This window comes from Leopardus geoffroyi, chromosome C1 (assembly GCF_018350155.1).
Source record: "Leopardus geoffroyi isolate Oge1 chromosome C1, O.geoffroyi_Oge1_pat1.0, whole genome shotgun sequence".
Lineage (NCBI taxonomy): Eukaryota > Metazoa > Chordata > Mammalia > Carnivora > Felidae > Leopardus > Leopardus geoffroyi.
This window is the reverse complement of record NC_059328.1, coordinates 39,685,509-39,712,119: the sequence shown is the minus strand read 5'-3', so window position 1 is coordinate 39,712,119 and position 26,611 is coordinate 39,685,509. Positions and strand designations below refer to the sequence as shown.

At 36.8% G+C, this 26,611-nt stretch overlaps 1 protein-coding gene across 8 annotated transcripts in view; it reads left to right on the top strand.

Moving 5' to 3' along the window:
* LOC123597854 (BEN domain-containing protein 5) overlaps window positions 1–26,611 on the top strand; it is a 1,446,709-nt gene that overhangs the window by 205,478 nt on the left and 1,214,620 nt on the right. The gene's annotated exons all lie outside the window — the stretch shown is intronic.

Sequence of the window (26,611 nt, the reverse complement as noted above, 5' to 3'; positions counted from 1 at the left end):
CTATTCACCTATTCATTAAATATCTATGAACACTTATTCTGGTTAAATACTGTGGTAAGTGCTGGAAATATAGAGAAAGCAAGATACACATGGTCTGAGTCATTATGGAGTTTATAGTCAAGTTGGGGAGATAGACACTGAACATATTAATGAGGAAATAAATATATGCTGACAAAATTATGAGAAAAATGTCATGTATGAAAAATATGCTGTTGTAGGAGCAGCAATGATGGGAAAGATTAGGGAGGTCAGAGAAAACATCTTTGATGAAGTGATATTTATAGTGAATCTTTTTTTTTTAATATGAAATTTAATGTCAGATTGGTTTCCATGCAACACCCAGTGCTCATCCCAACAGGTGCCCTCCTCATGCCCATTAGCCACTCTCCTCCCCCCTCACTGACCCCCCCCCCCATCTACTCTAGGTTTATTCTCAGTTTTTAAGAGTCTTTTATGGTTTGGCTCCCTCCCTCTCTAACTTTTCTTTATCTTCCTTCCCCTCCCCGATGGTCTTCTGTTAAGTTTCTCAGGATCCACATAAGAGTGAAAACATATGGTTATCTGTCTTTCTCTGTATGACTTATTTCACTTAGCATAACACTCTTCAGTTCCATCCATGTTGCAACAAAAGGCCATATTTCATTCTCTCTCATTGACAAGTAGTATTCCATTGTGTATATAAACCACAGTTTCTTTATCGATTCATCAGTTGATTAATGGATATTAGGCTTTTTCCATAATTTGGCTATTGCTGAAATTGCTGCTTTAAACATTGTGGTACAAGTGCCCCTATGCATCAGCACTCCCGTATCCCTTGGGTAAATTCCTAGCAATGTTATTGCTGGGTCATATGGTAGATCTATTTTTAATTTTTTGAGGAACCTCCACACTGTTTTCCAGAGTGGCTGCACCAGTTTGCATTCCCACCAACAGTGCAAGGGGGTTCCCATTTCACAATTGCACCAAGAATCATAAAATACCTAGGAATAAACCTAACCAAAGATGTAAAAGATCTGTATGCTGAAACTACAGAAAGCTTGGTGCAATTGTGAATGGGATAGGTTTCTTTATTTGTCTGTCTGTTGCTTCATTATTAGTGTATAAGAATGCAACTTATTTCTGTACTTTGATTTTTTATCCTGTGACTTTGCTGAATTCATGTATCAGTTCTAGCAGACTTTTGGTGGAGTCTATCAGGTTTTCCATGTATAATATCATGTCATCTGCAAAAAGTGAAAGCTTGACTTCATCTTTGCCTATTTTGCTGCCTTTGATTTCCTTTTGTTGTCTGATTGCTGATGCTAGCACTTCCAGCACTATGTTAAACAACAGCGGTGAGAGTGGACATCCCTGTCGTGTTCCTGATCTCAGAGGGAAAGCTCTCAGTTTTTCCCCTTTGAGGATGATATTATCCGTGGGCTTTTCATAAATGGCTTTTATGATGTTTAAGTATGTTCCTTCTATCCTGACTTTCTCGAGGGTTTTTGTTAAGAAAGAATGCTGAATTTTGTCAAATGCTTTTTCTGCATCAATTGACAGGATCATATGGTTCTTTTCTTTTATTAATGTGATGTATCACATTGATTTGTGAATGTTGAACCAGCCCTGCATCCCAGGAATGAATCCCACTTTATCATGGTGAATAATTCTTTTTATATGCTGTTGAATTCGATTTGCTAGTATCTTGTTGAGAATTTTTGCATCCATATTCATCAGGGATATCGGCTTGTAGTTCTCTTTTTTTGCTGGGTCTCTGTCTGGTTTAGGAATCAAAGTAATGCTGGCTTCATAGAATGAGTCTGGAAGTTTTCCTTCCCTTTCTATTTTTGGAACAGCTTGAGAAGGATAGGTATTATCTCTGCTTTAAATGTCTGGTAGAATTCCCCTAGGAAGCCATCTGGTCCTGGACTCTTATTTGTTGGGTGATTTTTGATAGCTGGTTCAATTTCTTTGCTGGTGATGGGTCTGTTAAAGTTTTCTATTCTTCCTGTTTGAATTTTGTAAGTGTGTGGGTGCTTATGAATGTGTCCATTTCTTCCAGGTTGTCCAGTTTGTTGGCATATAATTTTTCATAGCATTCCCTGATAATTGCTTGTATTTCTGACGGATTGGTTATAATAATTCCATTTTCATTCATGATTTTATCTATTTGGGTCCTCTCCCTTTTCCTTTTGAGAAGCGTGGCTAGAGGTTTATTAATTCTGTTTATTTTTTCAAAAAACCAACTCTTGATTTCATTGATCTGCTCCACTGTTTTTTTTTTATTATATATTGTTTATTTCTGCTCTGATCTTTATTATTTCTGTTCTTCTGCTGGGTTTAGGCTGTCTTTGCTGTTCTGCCTCTATTTCCCTTAAGTGTGCTGTTAGATTTTGTATTTGGGATTTTCTTGTTTCTTGAGACAGGCCTGGATTGCAATGTATTTTCCTCTCAGGACTGCCTTGGCTGCATCCCAAAGCATTTGGATTGCTGTATTTTCATTTTCATTTGTTTCCATCTATTTTTAAATTTCTTCTCTAATTGCCTGGTTGACCCATTCATTCTTTAGTAGGGTGTTCTTTAACCTCCATGCTTTTGGAGGTTTTCCATGCTTTTTCCTGTGGTTGATTTCAAGTTTCATAGCATTGTGGTCTGAAAGTGTGCATGGTATAATTTCAATTCTTGTATACTTATGAAGTGCTGTTTTGTGACCCAGTATGTGTCTGGGTCTACCTTGGAGAATGTTCCATGTGCACTCGAGAAGAAAGTATATTCTTTTGCTTTGGGATGCAGAGTTCTAAATATACCTGTTAAGTCCATCTGATCCAATGTATCATTCAGGGCCCTTGTTTCTTTATTAATCCTATGCCTAGATGATCTATCCATTGTTGTAAGTGGGGTTAAAGTCCCCTGCAATTATCACATTCTTATCAATAAGGTTGCTTATGTTTTTGATTGTTTTATATATTTGGGGGCTCCCATATTTGGCACATAGACATTTATAATTGTTAGCTCTTCCTGATGGATAGACCCTGGAATTATTATATAATCCCCTTCTTTATCTCTTGTTACACAGCCTTTAATGTAAAGTCCAGATTGTCTGATATAAGTATGGCTACTCCAGCTTTCTTTTGACTCCCATTAGCATGATAGATACTTCTCCATCCTCTCACTTTCAATCTGAAGGTGCCCTCAGGTCTAAAAAGAGTCTCTTGTAGACCGCGAATAGATGGGTGTTTTTTTTTTCCATTCTGATACCCTGTGTCTTTTGGTTGGAGCATTTAGTCCATTTACATTCAGTGTTATTATAGACAGATATGAGTTTAGAGTCATTGTGATATCTGTAGTTTTCATGGTTATACTGATATCTCTGGTACTTTGTGGTCCTTGCAACATTTCACTCATAGAGTCCCTCTTAGAATCTCTTGTTGGGCTGGTTTAGTGGTGATGAATTCCTTCAGTTTTTGTTTGTTTGGGCAAACCTTTTTCTCTCCTTCTATTCTGAATATCAGACTTGCTAGATTAAGTATTCTCAGCTGCATATTTTTTCTGTTCATCACATTGAAGATTTGCTGCCATTCCCTTCTGGCCTGCCTAGTTTCAGTAGATAGTTCTGCTACTACCCTTATGTGTCTGTCTACCTTTGTAAGTTAGAGCCTGTTTATCCCTAGCTACTTTCAGAATTTTCTCTTTATCCTTGTAATTTGCCAGTTTCACTATGATATGTCATACAGAAGATCGATTCAAGTTATGTCTGAAGGGAGTTCTCTGTGCCTCTTGGATTTCAATGCCTTTTTCCTTCCCCATATCAGGGAAGTTCTCAGCTATGATTTGTTCAAATACACCTTCAGCCCCTTTCTCTCTCTCTTTTTCTTCTGGAATTCCTATGATACGGATATTGTTCCGTTTGATTGCATCACTTAGTTCTCTAATTCTTCCCTCATACTCCTTGATTTTTTTTCTCTCTTTTTCTCAGCTTCCTCTTTTTCCATAATTTTATCTTCTAATTCACCTATTCTCTCCTCTGCCTCTTCAATCCGTGCTATGGCCACCTCCATTTTATTTTGCACCTCATTTAGAGCATTTTTCAGCTCCTCATGACTATTTCTTAGTCCCTTAATCTCTGTAGCAATAGATTCTGTGCTGTCCTCTGTGCTTTTTCAAGCCTAGCAATTAATTTTATGACTATTATCCTAAAATCGCATTATATTGCTTAAATCGGTTTTGATCAATTCATTAGCTGTCACTACTTCCTGGAGTTTCTTTTGAGGAGAATTCTTCTGTTTTTTCATTTTGGGTAGTCCATGTGGTGGCCCCAAACTGCAGGGCACTTCCCCTATGCTGTCCAGAGTAACTTGTGTTCGTGGGTGGGGCCACAGTCTGACCGATGTCTAACCCCAGCCCACTGCTGGGGCCACAGTCAGACTGGTGTGTACCTTATCTTCCCCTCTCCAAGGGCCAGGACTCACTGTAGAGTGGCCAGGACTCACTGACCTGATGTCTACCCCCAGCGCACTGCTGGGGCCACAGTCAGACTGGTGTGTACCTTATCTTCCTCTCTCCCAGGGCCAGGACTCACTGTGCTACTTGCACACTACCAGGCTTGTGGTGGTGCTTCGATGGGATCTGGTATATTAGCTGGGGGGATCTACAAGGTGCACAGTGGTGGGAGGGGCAGGCTTAGCTAGCTTTGTGGTTGGTGGTCCCCTGTGGGAGGGGCTCTGCAACACCGGGAGGGACACAGACCTGTTGGAGGAATGGATCCACAGAAGCACAGCCTTGGGTGTTTGCGCTGTTCAAGCAAGTTTGGTGACGGGAACTGGTTCCCTTTGGGATTTTGGCTGGGGGATGGGAGAGGGAGATGGTGCTTGCCAGCGCCTTTGTTCACCGCTGAGCTGAACTCTGTCTTCCGGGGCTCAACAACTCTCCCTCCTGGCGTCCTCTTGCCCTCCCTGCTCTCCAAGAGCAGAGTTGTTGACTTTTAACATTCCAGATGTTAAGTCCCGCTGGCTGTCGGAACTCACGCAGCCTGGCCCCTCCGCTTTTGCAAGGGTCTCTGCCTTGCTGGGTGAGCTGCCCCTCTACTGCCCCAGCCCCCTCTCGCCAGTCCATGTAGTACACACCACCTCTCCACCCTTCCTACCCTCTTCTGTGGGCCTCTTACCTCGCTTGGCTCCAGAGAGTCCGTTCTGCTAGGCTTCTGGCGGTTTTCTGGGTTATTTAGGCAGATGTGGGTGGAATCTAAGCGATCAGCAGGACGAGGTGAGCCCAGTGTCCTCCTATGCTGCCATCTTCCCAGGTCCTTATACTGAATCTTGGGATGAGTGGGAATTATTCATGTGAGGAGCAGTGAGGAAGAGTAATTCAGACAGAGGGAAAAACATCTATTAAAAAAGAAAAAGCCCAGAGATGACATGTAGTGCACTTGGAGAATAGTAGCTCAATATGAAGCTAGAATGTGAGGGTGGGCCCTCATCATATAAGGACTTTTCAGTAGAATTAAAGATTTTGGATTATTTCAGATTTTAATCTTAAAATCACTGAGGGGTTCTATATAGGATGAGTATATATTCTATTTACATTTCCTTCATTCCTCCCTTTTTCCATCTTTCCTTCCTTTCCCTTGCCTCCTTTCCTCCCTTCCTTCCTCCCTCTGTTTCTCCCTTTCTTCCTTTCCTCTTCTGATTTAATGTTTTATTCTCATTCCACTATTATGTGACTGGGGATATACAAAATTAATTCTGTCTTGCACTTTAAAAGGATAATCCTGAAAACCCCCAACTCTCACCTGGATTTCCTCTCTTCTTTTTTGTATGTTAATATGCACTATGGAAGAGGTTGCTTCCATGCCTATACAATTATATCACCCAAAGAAACATTAGAAACAACCAGTTACTGAATCTATGCAGTGTTAGTTTTTGAGATACTAAGAGTTAACAATACCTGTTTTTTTTAGACAACTATAAATCAATTTAATAATCTAATGAAAGAATTTTTAGTATTCCCTGTGCTTGCATTTAAGTATATCTTTGCTATACCAGATCACCAATTGTTTAAGGAGGTAAGTCTGGCTACTGCTGGAAAACACATTGGAGTAGTTATTAGAATAAGAGTTGGGAAAACTAGTTTAGAATGTTATTGCAGGTGATGAAAGATAGGCTGGGGACAATATAGAGATGTTATTTTTCTGGACTTTGTTCTTCAAGATCTGAGGGAAATATTGCTGACTCTTCCTAGACAGAAGTGATCATTTCTTCCTCAAAGCTTCCAACAGCTTCCTGATCACAGTACTCTATGAGTACTGTACCATACTCTAGGACTGTGTATTGTCATTGGTTTTTATATCTGTTTCTCTCACTTTACCCTCTGTCAGAGAATGGACCTTGTCTTACTCTTCTTTGTAATGTACAATATATGTTCAATATATGTATTTTGCCCAAAGCCAGTTGGCCATTAAGGATCAGAATGGTGATTTGATCCAAATCTCACCAACTCCAGAACTCTTACCCTTTTCATTACAATGTAGTATCCTTAAATCTTGTGGGTTTTTTAAATAATCCTCATATTTGGAAAGATTATTTATTGTAGTGATTATAGGATTGAAGGCTTTATATGAGTGATACAGTAAACATCTATAATATGATGAATTAGTTACTTCCTTCAAGAAGCATATACTTGGGTGGGAAATGTAGACAAATGTTAATTATAATTGAGGCAAAATAATAGTTAACATTTAGTTATAGCTTTATCTATTATAAAATAAATTTTTTGGTGGGGAATTCTATAATTCTTTCAGAAATTTCAAAATAAAAAGAATAGGCTATGACCCCCAAACCCATACTTAGATAATGTTTTGGTGTACATCCTTGTAGATATCTCCATTTGCATATTTATGTGTAACTATATTAGATTGTATTATATGTGAATAAGTAGCATTTTGACAATTTGATTTGATGACTTGATAATGAATGTTGGTAAAATTTAAATTAGTGAACTTATATTACAGGCACATAGAAATATTGCTTGCCTATTTTATTGGATCTTTATAGCAATCTTAGTAGTTAGCTAACATTGTTGCCTTTATTTTAAAGTTGAGGGCCCTGAGCCCTAGGATGGTTAAGTGACTTGCTCAATGTCACTGAACTAGTTAAGTGGACGATTATAGATTAAAAATCAGGACTATTTGACTGAAGAGTCTGAGGTCTTAAACATTGTGTTGTATTGCCCTTTCCTTTTGTTTTGAAGCTGGTTTTTTTCCACACTCAATAATATAATATAGATGTATACATGATTATAATTATAATTATAGTTTTTTAATGTCTACTTTAAGAGAGGGAGAGAGAGTACAAGTGGGGGAGGGGCAGAGAGAGGGAGGGAGAGAGATTCTGTCCCAAGCTTTTAGGGTGGAGCCCAATGTGGGGATCAGTTCCACAAACCATGAGATCATGACCTGAGCCAAAATCAAGAATCAGATGCTTAACCAACTGAACCTCCTAGGGGCCCCTACATGTCTATAATTGTTGATAAATCTTATTTTTTTTTTTTTCAACGTTTATTTATTTTTGGGACAGAGAGAGACAGAGCATGAACGGGGGAGGGGCAGAGAGAGAGGGAGACACAGAATCGGAAACAGGCTCCAGGCTCTGAGCCATCAGCCCAGAGCCTGACGCGGGGCTTGAACTCACGGACCGCGAGATCGTGACCTGGCTGAAGTCAGACGCTTAACCGACTGCGCCACCCAGGCGCCCCGATAAATCTTATTTTTAATGGCTGTGTTGTATTATACTCTTGTGTCTCATTGTTTCTTATTCAAGGACATTTATGCTATTTGTTACTCATGACCATTATATGCTTTTTTGTGTATTTAGCTCCGTGCATTTGTCTCCCTGTATGTTTCTAGACACAGGGTTGTAGAGTCAAAAAATATGCTTATTTTTATATTTAGTTATATATTGCCACTGACTCTCTTGAATGACGGTACTGGTTTATACTCCTACCAGTGGTTTATGAGAATGTCTATTTCTTCCCACCTTTCCCCACATTAGGCTCTGAGTGTCACCTTCCTTTACTTGTAATCAGATAACTAGGCAGCTCGCATAGGCTCTGATTGCAGAATTCCTGCAGGCATGATAGATAATCAAATCAAAGTAGAAGAAAAGATATTCTTTTCCAGTAAGAACTACAGAAAGTTAGAACTGAGATCATTTAGTTGCATAATCTTCATTTTTAAATGTGAAAACATTTGGGGTCCACAAAGGAGAACAGAATTGACCAACGTCAGAGAGCTAATTAGGAGCCAGAACAGGACTTGAATACAGTTCCTTTGCCTATTAGATTAGGGATCATTTCACTGAGTTTTTTTTTCAGATGCTATGACTTCTTAGACCTCTCACTATCATGACATAGCTTTGCATAGATATATTGCCTCATGTTCATGATTTAAATTCTGTAATAGATTACTTAAGATTACTTGCAAAACAAATAGTTTTGCAAGAGGGCACATGGGTGGCTTAATCAGTTAAGCATCTGATTCTTGATTTTAGCTCAGGTCATGATCTCACAGTTTGTGAGTCTGTGTTGGGCTCTGCGCTGATAGTGTGGAGCCTTCCTGGGATTCTCTCTCTCTCTCTCTCTCTCTCTCTCTGTCTCTCTCTTTGCCCCTTCCCTTCTCTCTCTTCCTCAAGAATAAGTAAGTAAGTAAATAAATGTTTTGCAAGAAAGTGGTATCTATACTGATTGTTACAATGAGTAAGAAAAAAGTACTACAGCTTTCTACTTTTAAAAAGAAAGTTTTTATTGAAAATAGTTTTAGGGGTGCCTGGTGGCTCAGTTGGTTAATCGTCCAACTCTTGATTTCAGCTCATGTCGTGATCTCACGGTTTGTGAGTTTGAGCCCTGTGTCAGGCTCCATGCTGACAGCTCAGAGCCTGCTTAGGATTCTCTCTACCCCTCCTGTGTGCGTGCACACACACACACACACACTCTCTGTCTCTCTCTCTCAAAATAAATAAACATTAAAGAAATAAAATAGTTTTAGATTTCTTTACATTGATAAACTTTGTTTTGTTTTTTAATTAAAAAAACATTTATTTGAGAGAGGGAGCACACACAAGCAGGGGAAGGTCAGAAAGAGAGGGAGAGGGAATTACAAGGAGGCTCCATGCAGGGTGGAGCCTGTCATGGGTCTTGAACCCATGAACCATGAGATCATGACCTGAACCAAAATCAAGAGGTGGATGGATAACCAATTGAACCACCCTGGTGCCCCAATAAATTGTGTTTTAAAGTAAATTCAGAAACATAAAATTAACCATTTTAAATTGTACAATCAGTGACATTTATTACTTTTAGAGTGCTGTGAAACTATCACCTCTATCTAGTTCCAAAATATTTTTATCTCCCCTAAAGGAATTCTCCTGCTCATTAAGTAATTACTTTTCATTTTTTGTAAACTTCCACACTCCCTCCCCATCCCTGCAGCCTCTGGCAAACACTGATCTACTATCTGTCACTATAGATTTACCTATTCTGAGTATTTCACATAAATGAAGAACATATGTGAACTTCTGTGTTTGGCTTGTTTACCCCGAATGATTGTTTAAAGATTTATCTGTGTTTTAGCATGTATCAGTATCTTACTGTTTTTCAGGGCTTTAAACATACTCCATCATATGGATATACCACATTTTTAATCCATTCATCTGTTGATGGACATTTGAGTTATTTCCACCTAAAATAGTTTTAAATTTACAGAGAAATTGCAAAGATAGGGACATATGTTTTTATATCCGTTCCCAGTTTCTCCATAGTTAATATCTTACATTAGTATACTACATTTGTTATAATTAATCAACGAACATTGGTACATTATTATTCACTATAGTCCATACATTATTCATATTTTCTTAGTTTTTACTATTTTTTTCTGTCTCAGAATCCTGTTGAGGATAACAAGTTATTTTTGTCATCATGTTCCATTATGCAAATCAAGACCAAGAGAATTTGTTAGTCTTTCCTTATTTTTGATGACCTTGACAATTTTGAGGAATAGTCGCTAGGCATTTTTTAGAATATGCCTCAATTTGAATTTGTCTGATGTTTTTCTTGTAATTAGATGGGGGTTATTGGTTTTGGGGAAGAAGATACAGAGAGGTAAAGAGCTATTCTCCTCACATATGAAGAGTGCATACTATTAAATATGATGTTAATGAGCTAATGTTTGTCTAGATTCTTCTCTATAAAGTAACTTGTTTCCCCTAAAAATTTTATGCTGTACTCTTTGGAAGGTCACTATGGGCAACCCACACATAAAGAATGGAGAGTTTTGCTCTACCTGCTTTAGAGTGGAGTAAGTACAAATTATTTGGAATTCTGCATAGGAGATTTGTCTCTTCTCCCTATTTGTTTATTCATTTATTTATCTCTATGTGAACCTATAAGTATTTAGTTTACATTTTGGGTTATAATCCAATGCTACTTTATTTGGTTATTCAAATTGTTCCTGCTTTGGCTGTTGGGACCTCTTTTAGTTGGTTCCTGTGTCCCTTGTACTTACCCTCATTTGTTTTTTGAGCACTTCCTTATTTTCTGGCACTAGGAGATACTCCATGCTCATTTTGTATATTTCCTGTCCCAACACTTGAATCAGCCGTTACTCCAAGAAATCCTGGTTCCTTTTATACGACAATGGTATTACAAAGCAAGATCTGTATGCTGGGTATGCTTTTTCTTACTGGGGTCACATTGCTTCTAGGCCCTATCAGTGGACAGAGCTTAGAAATAAATGTACATATACTAACACATGTATACCTATATTTCTTTATTTGTACATCTATATCTATATTAAGATGAACATTAGTTCATGCTGATGTCTTAAATTCTTATTTAGTATCACATGGTTTATTTTAGTCTTCTCTCCATGCTTGTGTCCTCCTCCAACAGAGGGAAACCTGGCTCCTACCATCTGCCATCCATTTACTCATTTGTTTAATATAAGTATACTTGTACAGAAGTTTCAAAATTGTTAACCTGTATCCCCATGGGAAACAATTTTATCAAGAAGAGTACAGTGTCTGTGTGCATTTTTTTTTTCTTCAGACTTATAGTCTGTTCTCATTTCCAGCATTGCTTAGGTCAGCACCAGCCTCATCAGCAATGTTATGTCATGCATTCTTAATATAGTCATATTATTTTTTCATTCTGTATTCTATCCTGGGTTCCCCTATCTTCTGAGTTTTTAAAAATTTGTATACATTCAGGTAAAGTCTTTGTAGTATAAAATTCTGTGGGTTTTGATAGCTTTTTAATGGACTTAATTTTTTAGATTAGTTTTTTAGGTTCATAAAAAAGTTTAGCAGAAGGCAATGAGATTTCTGCTATACTTTCTGCGTGCACATATACACAACTTCTCCCTCTGTCTTAGTCCATTCTGGCTGCTATTATAATAATACCATAGTCTGAATGTTTTATAAACAACAGAAATGCATTTTCCATAGGTCTGGAGGCTAGAAAGTCCAAGATCAAAGCACCAGGGGATATAGTGTCTAAGGAGGAACAACTTGCTGGTTCATAGATGCCATCTTTTTGCTGTAGCCTCACAAGGCAGAAGGGATGAGAGAACTCAGTAGGGTCCCTTTTATAAGAACAGTAATTCTGTTCATGAGGACAGAGCCAGTTACTTCGCCAAAACTCTTTCTCCAAATACTGTCACATTGGGAATTAAGTTTCATCATAGGAATTTAGGGGATTGGGGGACACAAACATTCATTCTATACCACTTACTATCAGAATTCTACACCAGAATGGTACATTTGTTATAATCAAACCTATGTTGCTACATATTTATCACCAAACATCCATAGTTTTTGTTAGTGTTCACTCTCGGTGTTGTATGTTCTCTGGGTGTGGACAAATATATAATGACATGTATCCATCATTATAGTATTACAGAAAGTAGTTTCACTGTCCTAAAAATCCTCTGTTTTGTGTCCATTCATCCCTCCCTCCTCAGCTCCTGAGAACCATTGATCTTTTTATTGTCTTCATAGTTTTGTCTTTTCCAGAATGTTACATTGTTGGAATCATACAGAATTTAGACTTTGCAGATTGGCTTTTTTCCATTTATTAGTATGCATTTAAGGTTCCTCTATGTCTTTTCATGACTTAATAGCTTGTTTAATTTTAGTGCTGAATAACATTCCATTGTCTGGATGTACCACAGTTTATTAACCCATTCATGTACTGATGGATGTCTTGGTTGCTTTCAAGTTTGGGCAGTTATGAATAAAGCTGCTATATAAACATTCATGGTCATATTTTTGTGTGGATGTTAAGTTTTTAACTCCTTTGGGTAAATACCAAGGAGTGTAATTGCTGGATCATTTGGTAAGAGGAGTGGGTAAGAAACTGCCAAATTGTCTTTTGAAGGGGCTGTATGCCCTTGCATTCCCACCAGCAGTGAATGGGAGTTCCCCTTGTTCCAATCTTCAGCAGTGTTTGGTGTTGTTAGTGTTCTGGATTTTGGTTATTCTAGTAGGTATGTAGTAATATCTCATTGTTTTACTTTGCAGATCCCTAATAACATATGATTTTTAGTATCATTTCATATGTTTATGTGGGACCTGTATACCTTTGGTGAGGTGTTTGTTCAGGTCCTTGGCCCAGTTTTTAATAAGGTTGTTCATTTCATTATTGTTGAGTTTCAAGAGTTGTTTGTATATTTTAGGTAACAGTCCTTTATCACATGTCTTTTGCAAATATTTTTTCCCAATCTGTTGCTGGTCTTTTCATTCTCTTCACATTGTCTTTTGCAGAGAAGTTTTTTTCCCCCCAGAAGTTTTTAATTTTAATGAGTTCCAGTTCATCAGTTCTTTCTTTCAGAGATTCTGCCATGGATTGATCTTAAAAGTCATTACCATACCCGGGGTGCCTGGATGGCTCAGTTGATTAAGCGGCCGACTTCAGCTCAGGTCATGGTCTCACATTTAGTGAGTTCGAACCCCGCATCGGGCTCTGTGCTGACAGCTCAGAACCAGGAGTCTGCTTCTGATTGTGTATCTCCTTCTCTCTTTGCCCTTCCCTGCTCATTCTCTGTCTCTGTCTCTCAAAAATAAATAAACATTAAAAAAAAGGTCATCACCATACCTAATGTCACTTAGGTTTTATCCAATTATATCTTCTAGGAATTTTATAGTTTTGTGTTTTATATTTATGTATATAACCCATTTTTTGTTAATTTCGGTGAAGAGTGTAATGTCTTTGTCTAGAATGATTTTTTTGCCTGTGGATGTCTAGTTGTTCCAATACCCATTTGTTGAAAAGACTGCTGGAAAACACTGTTTTTTTTTCCCTTTGCTCCTTTGTCAAAGATTAGTTGCCCATAGGTCTATTTTCAGACTCCTTGATCTGTTGCATTGATCTGTTTGTCTACTCTTGTCAGTTACACAATGTGTTGATTACTGTAGCTTTATAGTAAATTTTGAAGTCAAGTAATCTAAGTCTTCCAACTTTGTCCTTTTCTTTCAATTGTGTTGGCTATTCTGTGTCTTCTGCATCTCCATATAAACTTTAGAATAAGTTTGTTGACATCCAGAAAGTAGCTTGCTGGGATTTAGAGTAGGATTGCATTGAATGCATAGATTAATTTGAGAGAAACTATCATCTGGACAGTATTGTCTTCTCATCCATGAATATGAATATCTCTCCATTTATTTATTTATTTATTTATTTATTTATTTATTTATTTATTTGATTTCTTCCATTAAATAATTGTACACATTAAGGTTCATTATTTGACTATAATTTTCCAGGTGGTTTGACAATCTTTTACCTTTAAAAATTGGTTTTTTCCATATAATATTTTGATACCTAGGTTAAGTCTCTGGAATGACTTACTTCAGTTTGTCAACTCAAGTTATCCTAGCATCACATATAAAGCATTGGGTTGCTAGTTTTAGAAAGAAGACAGCTTCATGAGGTTGCTATGACACATAGCTTGTAATAAATATACTTGAACCCCTAGATTTGCATCAAAAGAGACAGCTTGTCCAGTTACCTGAAGTGACATTTACTAAAACTGTGACAGATTTTGAGACAGGAATCAAAGACTGTCTCCTACTAAAAGCAGTAAAGTGATCTTCAAAGTAAGGTATGTTAAAGAACATTCTAATGACCTAATGATGCATGGTTTCCCACCATGATGTGACCTTGGCTAGGCCACTTTCCCCTTTAGGGCCTTAGTTAATTTGTTAAAAGTGTATATAACATTTCTGTTGTTCTAGTTCTGATATGTTATGATTCTATTTTGCAGACTCCTTTTTTTATTGTACTTTTTATTTTTCCTTTCTATATGGGGAGAAATGACAGCTTAGGTATGTATACAACCTGTTGAAAGTAATGACAATTCTTTTGACTTAATATATAGCATTTTGGGAAGAGTACACATAGCCCTACCACTTAATTCCAAGCTATGTGACATAGGGTAAATTAAAAAAAAGTGTTTCACTTTTCTCATTAATAAAAGGTGGGTGATAATAGAACCAGCATCATTTGTTCTGTTGTAAAGATTGAATGCATGTGTGCATGTATGTGTGTATATTTATGTGATATAAATATATCACATAATAAGTGTTATATAACAGTGAGCTATTCCTAATTCTATTATTATGTGAAGTATGTTGGACCAAATGATGTGGGAAATGAAGAAGCACAGCTGCAAACAGTGCTGGCTCCTCCAAGATGAGGCTTTTGTGGCCCTGTAACTACCAGTCTTCATGTGGTTTTGGTGTATCAGAAGAACTGGTCTCTTCCACACAGGAAATCCCAGTCATGTTAGCTGTGAAGTCTTTGAACCCAGAGGTGCCACCTAATTCAAATAGCCTGTGACACTTACAGAAACAGGAGTAGATCATCTGACTTAAATTTCAGATTGTAAGGCTGTGCTACCTCTAGGGTACAGGCTGACCTGGGAGAAGTGATAGGATTGTTATGAGAAGGTTTCTGGTACTTTTTTGAGGCCTTTAAATCTCTGATTTAGAAGTACTTAGAAGAGCAGGAGGCAGGCGGCATGACCTGAATAGGCTGGGGACAACAAAGAATGAGGCAAGAGGTGAGGAAGGGATAAATGGATTTCTCTAGTGTATGCCCTTGAATGACACTTTGTGATCACAGGATTCCAGACATCTGGATTTTATGCCTACAGGGTAGGACTGATTGACAGGGATAGCCACGTTCTTTCAGTAGTTCTGGTTCATTCATCATGTATTAATAAGCATTGGCTGAGAGCCTGTAATGTGCCAGCATGTGCTAGGTTCTTCTGATGTTGTGGAAAAGAATCAGACATGATTCTTATGAGAGCTCACAGACATGTAAATGGATGATTAAAATACATGATAGAGGTAGGGACATAGTTCTAAGAGTTACAGCAGGAAACTAATTGGGGTGGGTTATTAACATTGAGAAAGGCTATCTAAAAGAGCTGACATTTCAGCTGAATATTTATGGAGATGTACAAAGTTTCCAGCTAACTCAAATACTTGAAGAATTCTAGGCAGATAGAGTAACATTGCAGAGATACAGGGCCAGAAGAAATTCTGCAACAAGGATTTTCACCTATGAAGAAGGATGGAAGAGTAGGGTGGAGGGTTTATTTCAAAATACCATATTTAAACTCAATCTTACTTTGACTTGTTTTTCTTGCCAAGAATTTAAAAAATACACTTAATATGTCTTATGCTTAATATATTGTGGCTATCTTTTTATAGCAATATTTATAAATTTCTTATTTTTAATCCTTTAATAAGTCTTATTGCAAATTAAAATGTTGCCATGCTTGCTTCACATAGTTTTTTGGGAGTTCCCCATTTGTTATTAGTAATTTTGCATCTCTTTCTTCCTTCCCAGAAGTAATAGTTTTCCTGAATTTTATCTTTGACATATTCATAACTCCTTTAACCTATTCTTACACGTTTGTAGTTATAAACAATTTATATCATTTTGTATATATCATTCTCCAGCTTGCATTTGCTCTTCAAGTTAGGTATATAAGTTTTGTTCCTGTTAAAACATGTAATTTTAGCTAATTTAACTCTTGTATAGTATTCAATTATGACTATTCTCTAATTTTTTTAATCTCCCACTAGTGGATAATTTCTTTTCTAAAAAAATTTTTTTAATGTTTTTTTTTTTCAAAGAGAGAGAGACAGAGCATGAGAAGGGGAGGGGCAGAGAGAGAGAGGGAGGCACAGAATCTGATGCAGGCTCCAGACTCTGAGCTGTCAGCGCAGAGCCGGACGTGGGGCTGGAAACCCCAAACCGTGAGATCATGACTTGAGCTGAATTTGGACACTCAACCAACTGAGCCACCCAGGTGTCCCTCTTTTTTTTTTTTTTTTTAAGTGTGTTTATTTATTTATTTATTTTGAGAGACAGAGCACAAGTGGTGGAGGGGCAGAGAGAGAAGAAGAATCCCAAGCAGGATCTGGGCTGTCAGGCAGAACCCAATGTGGGGCTCAAATTAATGAACTGTGAGATCATGACCTGAGCCCAAATCAAGAGTCAGCCACTTAACTGACTGAGCCACCCAGGTGCCCCAGATATATTTTTTTAAAATAATTCTACATGTGCCAAAATTTCCTATATGTCTAGAGATGCAATTGCTGAGTTAAAAGATAGCAACATCTTCTGTTTACTGCTAAAGCACTCACTTAGGTCATTGTAATATACTTGCTATCAGTTGTTTATGAGAGTTCTCATTTCTCTGCTATTTTTGTACTTAGTGTTGTCAGGTTTTTTATATTTTTGCCAATCTGATGCATATTATATGGTATATCATTGTGGTTTTCATTTTCAATTACATGTCTCCTTATGAACTCTCATATATTTATTGGTATTTCAGATTTCTTCTGTGAATTACCTTCTCATTTACACATTGCATTTAAAATTGTATTGTTAGACTTATTTTACTAATTCAAGGATTTCTTCAGATAGTCTTGATATTCTTCTATTTTTCATTCGATATTTGTTTATGGCAAATACCTTTGAGCAAAAATTCAAAATGCTAATATAACCAGATTTATCTAGCCTTTTTTGGGGTTTATGCTTTTCATGTCTTGTCAAATGAGTACTTTCCTAAATCAAGATTATGTTAATTTTGAAAATAAGTAAAGTTTTCTTTGTGTATTTTGTGCTTGAATTCACATGGAATTGATTTTTACATGTAGTATGAGATAAGGATCTAATTTTCCCCAATATGCATAGTTAATTTTTCCAGCACTACTGAGTAAATAGTTCATCATTTCCTCTATTTTGTAATGCCATCTCTGTTACACATAAAGTTTCATATATGCCTGTCCATTTTGCATCTACTTTTTTTCTATTGTTTTATTTGACTGTCCCTGTGCAGTAATGCCTTAGTGTATGAATTACTGTATTCCTACAATAATTCATAATAGCTATTATGTTGAGTCTTCCTACCTTATTCTTGAAAAAAATGCTTTGGGTAAAATTATCCTGTTTTTCATCTATATTTTAATATTAATTTTGGGGTAAACTTTTTAAATTCTGGGGGAAAAACCTTTGCTGTAGTTGCTGTAGTTCTGACTGTAGTAGCATTGACATTGTAGATTATTTTGTATGTTGAGTTTTTCATTTTATAAATTAAGCATATCTTGTATGTGTCTCCATTTCTTCAGATCTTTTTATTTTTTATTTTATTTTTAAAATATAATTTATTGTAAAATTGGCTAACATACAGTGTGTACAGTGTGCTCTTGGTTTTGGGGGGTAGATTCCTGTGGTTCATCTCTTACATACAACATCCAGTGTTCATCCTAACAAGGGCCCTCCTCAAAGCCCATCACCCATTCTCCCCACTTCCTTAATGCCCCTATCAACCCTCAGTTTGCTGTATGTATTTAAGAGTCTCTTATGGTTTGCCTCTCTTTCTGTTTGAAACTATTTTTCCCCTTCCCTTCCCACATGGTCTTCTGTTAAGTTTCTCAAGTTCCACATATGAGTGAAAACATATGATATGTTCAGATCTTTTTAAAAAATGCTCTTTTTAATTTTATTCTAGAGGTTTCTCAATCTTTTGTTAGTATATTTTTAAAAAGTATTTTATAGTTTTTATTGCTATTCTGGATGAATACTTTTTTGGTGTATTTTTAACTTATTTTTACTAATGTATGGAAATGCTAATGAATTTTATATGTTGATGTTTTTTCATCTAGTAAACATGCCAAACAGCCTTACTAATTCTGATAATTATAGAATCTTACATATTTTCTATGTAAATAAAAATGCTATATATTTGCAAATAAGGATAGCTTTGCCTCTTCTTTTCTAATTCTTGTGCTTTTTTTTTCTTGTTTTACTGCATCGTCCATGATCTCAAGTATCATGTTTAATAGAAGTGATATAAAAGTAATCCTTTATTTGTATGGGAATGAGTATTCTAAATCCTAAACTTATGTGTTTCCAAGATTATCCACTTGTGAGCTGCCTTCCTCAGTGTTAGCTTTTTTTCTTTTGTTTTTATTTGTTAGTATTTGTTTTTGTTTTTGTTTTTGTCTATAAAGTTAAATTTAGAGGGAAATAGTTTTGTTTAATTCCTTTTCTCCTACTGTGCTCATCCCTTCCTTTTTGCTTGCCTGTTTCTGATTTCACAGGATATCCAATTAAAACCAAAAATTATGATGGCATTTTGAGGCTTCTGTCTAGCACTGATACTGGAGTATCAAAGATCTGATCACCAAGGTAGAAGAAAACTTGTACTGTACAGGAGACTGCTTTTATCTTCTACTGAGACCTGAGGCAGTAGGTAGCAATAGTTCCTTAGCTTTCTTTCACATGTCACTGAACTCCATCCTACAGTCTGACTTAGACTGAAAGACTTAGTTTAGTCCATCACCCATGGTGAAACAATTTAATTGCTTTCACCACATAAGAACAGTTAAAAGATGAACTGAGGTATATTAAAAATCATAAGGGTTGATTTGAGCAAAAATTGATTCTAACTGGGCAGTGCCAAACCAGAAGTAGTTAGAAACACTCCATGGACAGGAGATAGGAGAAAGATTTTTATGGAGAACATACGGAAACAAAGCAAGAAAATTATTTGATTGGCTATAGTCTAAGTGGGAAAGCCTAGTTGGCTGTTTGTGTTTGGTTTGTCCTCAAGTTTAGATTTATTAACCTTGATGCATTACAGTCATGGATTTTTACTTGCTTAAATAGGCTACTAAAGATTTAGAGCCACTGCAGTCTAACAGACCTCTTCCTTTAATTAATAGAACAAAACTGTCATCTTCCCCTACGTCTTAATCTGGAGCCCAATAGGTTCATAGCTTCTACCTATATTCATTCTTGACTTCTTTCATTTCTGGTCCATGGAAATGTTCTTATTTTTTTAAACTTGGGTATATCTTTGTGGTTGTATATCTATAATTGCTATATATTTGGAACAGAAAGAGTATATAAAATATGAAGATACTGAGTTATCCTGATCAGAAGTCAAAATATCTTTTTTCCCCAAAATATCTTTTTTTAAACAATATAATATCCAGTATATTAATATCCCTCCAAATTTAATTTATTTGAAATTCAGATAATTTTTTTTTTAATTTTTTTTTCCAATGTTTATTTATTTTTGGGACAGAGACAGAGCATGAACAGGGGAGGGGCAGAGAGAGAGGGAGACACAGAATCGGAAACAGGCTCCAGGCTCTGAGCCATCAGCCCAGAGCCTGACGCGGGGCTCGAACTCACGGACCGCGAGATCGTGACCTGGCTGAAGTCGGACGCTTAACCGACTGCGCCACCCAGGCGCCCCTGAAATTCAGATAATTTTAAAGAAGTGGAACAAGTGAAAAACACTGACGAACTAGTGTAAAGTGTTTGGAATAAAGTAGACTTTTTGGCAAGACTGGCTGGCTGGAGTTTGGGGGATATTGGACATATTGTGGTAGATGAGGCTAGAAATAAAGATAATGACAGCTTTGAGTATTTTGCTGAGTGAGCTATTGAGCGCAGAATTAAAGAGGAGAGTGGTGTGGTTAGGTTTACATTTTAGAAAGATTACTCTGGCAGCAATATGGATGCTAGGTTAGTGGCATAGACCCAAGTAACAGGTAAAACAATTAGGTAAGAAATGAAGTCTTGACTAAAAGCAGTGCTATAAGGATGGAGAGTGATGTGGCTTTTCTTTTCTTCTGATCACATTTGACAAAATCAAGCTGTTTTCTGAGATTCTTCGTTAAACTTCACAGAGTAATGGATTCTGGGAGGATTTTCCTATGCTGAGTGAGAGATAGAGCTAATTATGTACTCAAGAACAGCTATGTTTAGAAAAATAAAGATTATTTAAGAAAGAGTGAAAAAGGGAAATTAGAAATTTCTTTTGTAATAATTGATTTATGTTAGTTTAGCATTTTCTAGGATGAATGCCAGTATTTAAATAAGATTGGGGTATGAAAAGAAGCCCAAGCCTCTGTGAGTAGCATCTGAAATAAGACTGGGTTAGAAATCAGAGAACCAGAATTTGACTCCAACTTGATTTAATACAGTAATAGGCTGAAGTAAGTCATTTCCCATTTGGACACTATCCAATTTTCCTTTTATATAGAATGAACTCTAAGGTTTCTTACAAAAATTTTTAATGTTTATTTATTTTTGAGAGAGAGAGAGAGAGACAGAGACAGAGTGTGAGCAGAGTAGGGGCAGAGAGAGAGAGACACAGCATCGGAGTCAGGCTCCAGGCTCTGAGCTGTCAGCCCAGAGCCCAATGTGGGGCTCGAACTCACGAACTGTGAGATCATGACCTGAGCTGAAGTTGGACGCTCAACCAACTGAGCCACCCAGGTGCCCCTAAGGTTTTTTCTAATACTCATCAGATCAAAAGTCTCTATTAAGTGTGTAGTCAAGGGGAAATAATTCCAAAACGTTGGTTCGCTCCTGTTATCTTTGCCTATTGATAAATCTTTTAAATGAGATTAATATTTAAATCTATAGACTTTGAGTAAAGCAGATTATACTCCATCATGTGAGTAGACTTTATTCAACCAGTTGAAGGTTTTAAGAACAAAAGGACTGGGGCGCCTGGGTGGCTTGGTCGGTTATGCGTCTGACTTCAGCCCAGGTCATGATCTCACGGTCCGTGAGTTCGAGCCCCGCGTCGGGCTCTGTGCTGACAACTCAGAGCCTGGAGCCTGTTTCCGATTCTGTGTCTCCCTCTCTCTCTGCCCCTCCCCTGTTCATGCTCTGTCTCTCTCTGTCTCAAAAATAAATAAACGTTAAAAAAAATTAAAAAAAAAAAAAAGAACAAAAGGACTGACTCCTCTGAAGAAGAAGGAACTTTGCCTATAGTCTTACTTTGAAGTCAAGTTCTAAGATTACCTGTTTACTGAGTTTTCAAGCCCAATGATCTACCCTGTAGATTTTGGATTTGCCAACCTCCACAGTCTTGTGAGCCAGTTCATTAAAATCTCTCTCTGTCTCTTTCTTTTTTTTTTTTTTTTCATATTTTAACGTTTATTTTTGAGACTCTAGAGAGAGCACAAGCAGGGGAGGGCAGAGAGAGAGGGAGACACAGAATCCAAAGCAGGATCCAGGCTCTGAGCTGTCAGCACAGAGCCTGACACGGGGCTCAAACTCATGGACTGCAAGATCATGACCTGACCCAAAGTTGGATGCTTAACTGAGTCATCCAGGTGCCTCAAAACCCACAAAATTTGAGTAAAGCCATCCCCCAGTGAATTCGGATATAAAGTTTGCTTTAAATACTTCTTTGGGGAAGACAATACCATGCTGCTACTCAATTAAAAGAAACATTTTTACAGTCTTGACGTCTTTTATTTTTTTTACATTTATCACGCCATGAATTCATAGGGAATGGGTTCCAACAGATCAGGCTCCTTTCCATTGGTTCTCAACAAAGTGTGCTTCTCTGGGTGGGGCAGGCTGGTGCTTCAGTGGAACGCAAGTACCTTTCTCCTTGGCTTCCTTCTTTTTCTGATAATTTTCCTTCACACGCTTCAGGAAGCTGTCTCGCTCTTTGAGTGCTTATTGTGCTCGATACATACATTAATTCTCTTAGCAAGAATCTTGCCCTTAACTTGTTTGTTTACAACAATGCCAACAGCATGCTGGGTAACATTGTAGGCTCTTCCAGTTTTGCCGTGGTAACATTTGTGGGGCATTCCTTTTTGAACAGTGCCCATTCCCTTGATGTCCACAATATCACCTTTCTTGTAGATTCGCATGTATGTTGCCAAAGGAACAACTCCATGTTTTCTAAAAGGCCTAGAGAACATATAGCGAGTACCTCTCCTCTTTCCCTTTGTGTTGGTCATTTTGGCGAATTACTGGAAGATGGCGGTTCCGGCCGAAAGGAAGCTCTCTCTCTCTCTTTCTGTCTGTCTGTCTCTTTCTCTGTCTCACATACACACAGACCCTATTGATTCTGTTTCCCTGGAGAACCCTGACTAAACTATTATAGCTGGATTTTGAACCTTTCTAGATCAAAAATAAATGTTTTATGTCATATTGGATACTTTGTGAACATTATTTGCATCATCTGATTATGAAACATATGCCCTTATTTTAGGAACTATGGGAGATTTATCAATGAATAAGGTAGTCCTCAGTGAGCTCACAATATAGTTGGGAAGACAAGGTTTAATATTGTGAAAAATTAAGTAATTACAGCTAAACTAAGGACAAAGAATATGAAAAAAATGATGAGGTCTATGGCTAGTTGACAAATGTTAGTTTAGAGATTAAATGCTGTTAAGTACAGTTGATCATTGTGGGCTAGGAAAAGCTTAGGAAAGTAAGAAAGCCAACATTAATCAATTTTAACATGTACTTTCAGAGGATTCTGATACTTGGCTCTTGTGGGTTTAGGCATTGTTATCTAAACTATTTTTTTAGTCAGAATTTCTCAGAGGTAATAATTGTCCCATAGTTATACAACTTTAAGAAGTAGAGTCTGAAAAATGTATCCCTATTTCCACTAGCCTATGCTGTAGAGATAATGTCATGGAGGTGGGAGTCTAGTACCATCTTGAGATTTAGGTAGTCTGTTTGCAGTAGGACTCAATTCTGGTTTCCTTTTCTTTAGAAGAGTTTGTGTAAAAGCAATGAGGAAAAAGTCCTTGACAAAAAGGTGGGAAGATAGCACATTAATTTATTCTTGAGTTATCAAATCCTTGAATAAACCTATAAAAGTATGCTGTAAAGTGAGTTTGACTGACTTATAGACATTGGATTTGGCCTCCAGCTCTGTCCATAGCTGACCTGCTCTCCACATTTTAAGTAGCATAATGGAGCACAGTATTTTCTTACTCTAGAAATATTTCTTCATTATTTATAGTGTGGGGGATTGTTCTTGATTCAATTTGTGGGAGTCTGCTGAACGTGATTATAACTTACAGATAATTTTTGTCTTATATATACTTTGTTTTATCATCAATATGTTAAACACAAATTTTATGATCTCAGTTAAAGGCAATTAATATTGGAGCTGGAAAACTCCTTGGAAATACATCAGTTTGTCAGAACTGGCTTGGTTAAGGATAAAGCCCAAAGTATCTGATAAGAATTGATTTTCCTTTCTCTATAAGATATTTAAAGACTTCATCAGCTATTGGTTCACCCAGACAGGTTGCAATTCATTCACTTGATTTTCAAAATATTCATAGTTAGCGTATCACCAAAAATATGATTCCTCTACTTACCTTCCTAAGCAATGTCAAGGTGCTAGTTGGGACTGAACTGAATACAAAAATTACAAATAAAAGAGCCCAAACAGTGGGATATAAAATACTATTAATGAAAGCCTTCTTGATAAAACAGGGATAAGGATACTTAGTTGGTCAATTAGGATAGATCTTGGCATAAGACCTTGAGAAACCAGAACTTTTATCCAAAGTGTGATCAGGGTACTGAGTCAGTAGGAGATCAGGACATTTGAAGAGTAGTTGAGGGAGTTGGAGGTGTTGAGTTTCAAGAAGAGACAATTTCACTTGAATATGATGATTATCATTAAGTATTTACAGTTCTTTCATGGAGAAAAGGAGTGAAATTTTTCTGCATGAATTCAGAAAGCCTAACTCAAATTAATGTATAGAGGCAAATTTCAGTCTAAGGTAAGTAATTATGTAAATAAAACTTGTTTAATAGACACAGCTTTCCAGGAATGCATTTATCTATAAGTGTTGATGGCATGCAAACAGAGATACTGAGGATACATTGGTCAATAAATACTGTGTGGCTGATAAAATTGAAGAATTCATTAATTGAATGAACAAGTCAAGAATTTACTGTGTGATACTGGATGACTATGTCTGAGTTGCTGTAGCAAGTATTATTGTACTGGTTGGAAGTTAAAGAGTTAGCACTCTTTCTTCCTGAAATTCTATCAATATGATTACTTTTTTCGGCTTACTCTCCATTCTTTCTTGAGACTCTTTCATTTACTTCTTTTTAATTTTGTGATGTCTCATGTCTCTTTATAGTCATCCATAATCTGTAATTATCTTAAAAATTATAACATGCCATTATTTTTCCTGAAGAAAGTGTATTTGATAAACTTTTACTGGCAATGTGGTGTAGCAGAAAAAACATGGGCTTTGTAGTTAACCAAATTTGAGTTAAATCATCAGCTCCACCATGTAGAAGTTGTATAATCTTGAAAATTCCTTCATACCTTGGTGTTTCAGTTTTCTTATTTGAAAAAATCATTTACTCAAAAAGTGTTGTTGAACATATATTATGCATCAGCTGGCATGTTAGTTATTGGGATATACCCATGAACAAAATAATGGTCTTGCCTTCATAAAACTTACGTTCTTTTAGAAGAGAAAGATAATAAATACTAGACAAAAAAATAAGTCATTTAGCACATTAGAAGGTTATAGAAGCTATGGGGGAGAAAAGTAGGGCAGAGTAGTAAGAGTGGATGGTAATGGGATGGGGTGAAAGGCAGATTGAATGCTAAATAGGATGGCTGGGGAGCCCTTATAAGGTGAGATATGAGCAAAGGCTTAATATAGATAGAGTTAGCTCTAAAGAATTTGGGGGAAGCAAAGCGAAGCATTAGAGTCTGTGCTTAAGGTGGGTCTGTGCTTAAATAGTTCTAGGGTCAGTAAGCAGGCCTGTGTGACTGAAGCAGAGGAGTAAGGGAGAGTTTACAGTAGGAAATGAGTTGAGAGAGGTAGAAGTGAAGGTGTGGCAGATCATATGGTCTTTGCATATGTCATATGTAAGGATGTTGGCTTTTACTTTGAAGAAAATGGAGAACTAATGGAAGTTTTGAATGAAGGAGTCACCTGAGTGATCTTATATTTTGGAGTGTTTACTGGGGAAGGGCCTAAAGAGAGACAAGTGTAGAAGCAGAGATACTTATTAGGAGGCTGTTGCAGTAATCCATATTAGAGGTAATGGTGGCTTAAATTAGGTTGGTGGCAATGAAATTTGTGAGAAATGGTCTGGATATATTGAAATAGAAATAAAACCTACTTTAAAAGGTTATTTTAAGAATTAAAGACTGTGTATTAAACACAAAGTGCCTGGTACCGTGCATAGTATATTATTATCAGTATGTTAGCTATTGTTATTAATAAGGCATGAAATACCATGTAGAATCTGATTTAGTCCTTCAACATAATTGACTTTATCCTTTTTTTGGGGGGGTGGGTAGGAGGAGTACAATTAACATACAATATTATATTGGGTTCAGGTGTGCAAAATAGTGATTTTACATTTGTTCACATTGAGAAATGATCATAGTAAATCTAGTTACCATCAGTCATCATACAAAGCTAATACCATATTATTGACTGTATTCCACATGCTATAAATTACATCTCTCTAGCTTATTTATTTTATAACTGGAAGTTTGTACTTCTTGATCCTCTTCACCAATTTAATCCTCCCTCAAAGCAGTCAATAATCTGTTTACTCTGTTAATGAGTCTGGGTTTTGTTTTGGTTTGGTTTGTTTATTTTTAGATTCCATGTATAAGTGAAATCATGAGGTATTTGTATTTCTCTTAGCATAATGCCATCAAGGTCCATCCAGGTTGTTGCGAATAGCAACATTTCATTCAATTTTGTTACTGGTTATGCATCTGTTCAAATTTTGTATTGCTTCCAATTTGTTGGCATATAATTGCTCATAATATTTTCTTATTATTGTTTGTATTTCTGCAGTGTTGGTTGTGAGCTCTCCTCTTTCATTCATGATTTTATTCATTTGGATCCTTTTCTCTTTCTTTTGATCAATCTGGCTATCAATTTTATTTTCAATTTTGTTGATAATCTGGTTTATCAATTTTGTTAATTCAAGGAAACATCTCCTGGTTTCACTGATGTGTTCTGCTGTGTTTTTTTTTTTTTTTTTAATATCCGTGATTTCTGGTCTAATGTTTATTATGTCCCTTCTTCTGCTGATTTTGGGCTTTCTTTGTTGTTCTTTTTCCAGCTTTTTAAGGTGTAGGGTTAGGTTTTGTATCTGAAACCTTTCTTCCTTCTTTAGGAAGGCCTGGACTGCTATATACTTTCCTCTTATGACCGACTTTGCTGCATCCCAGAGGTTTTGGGCTGTCGTGTTTTCATTTTCATTGGTTTCCATGTAC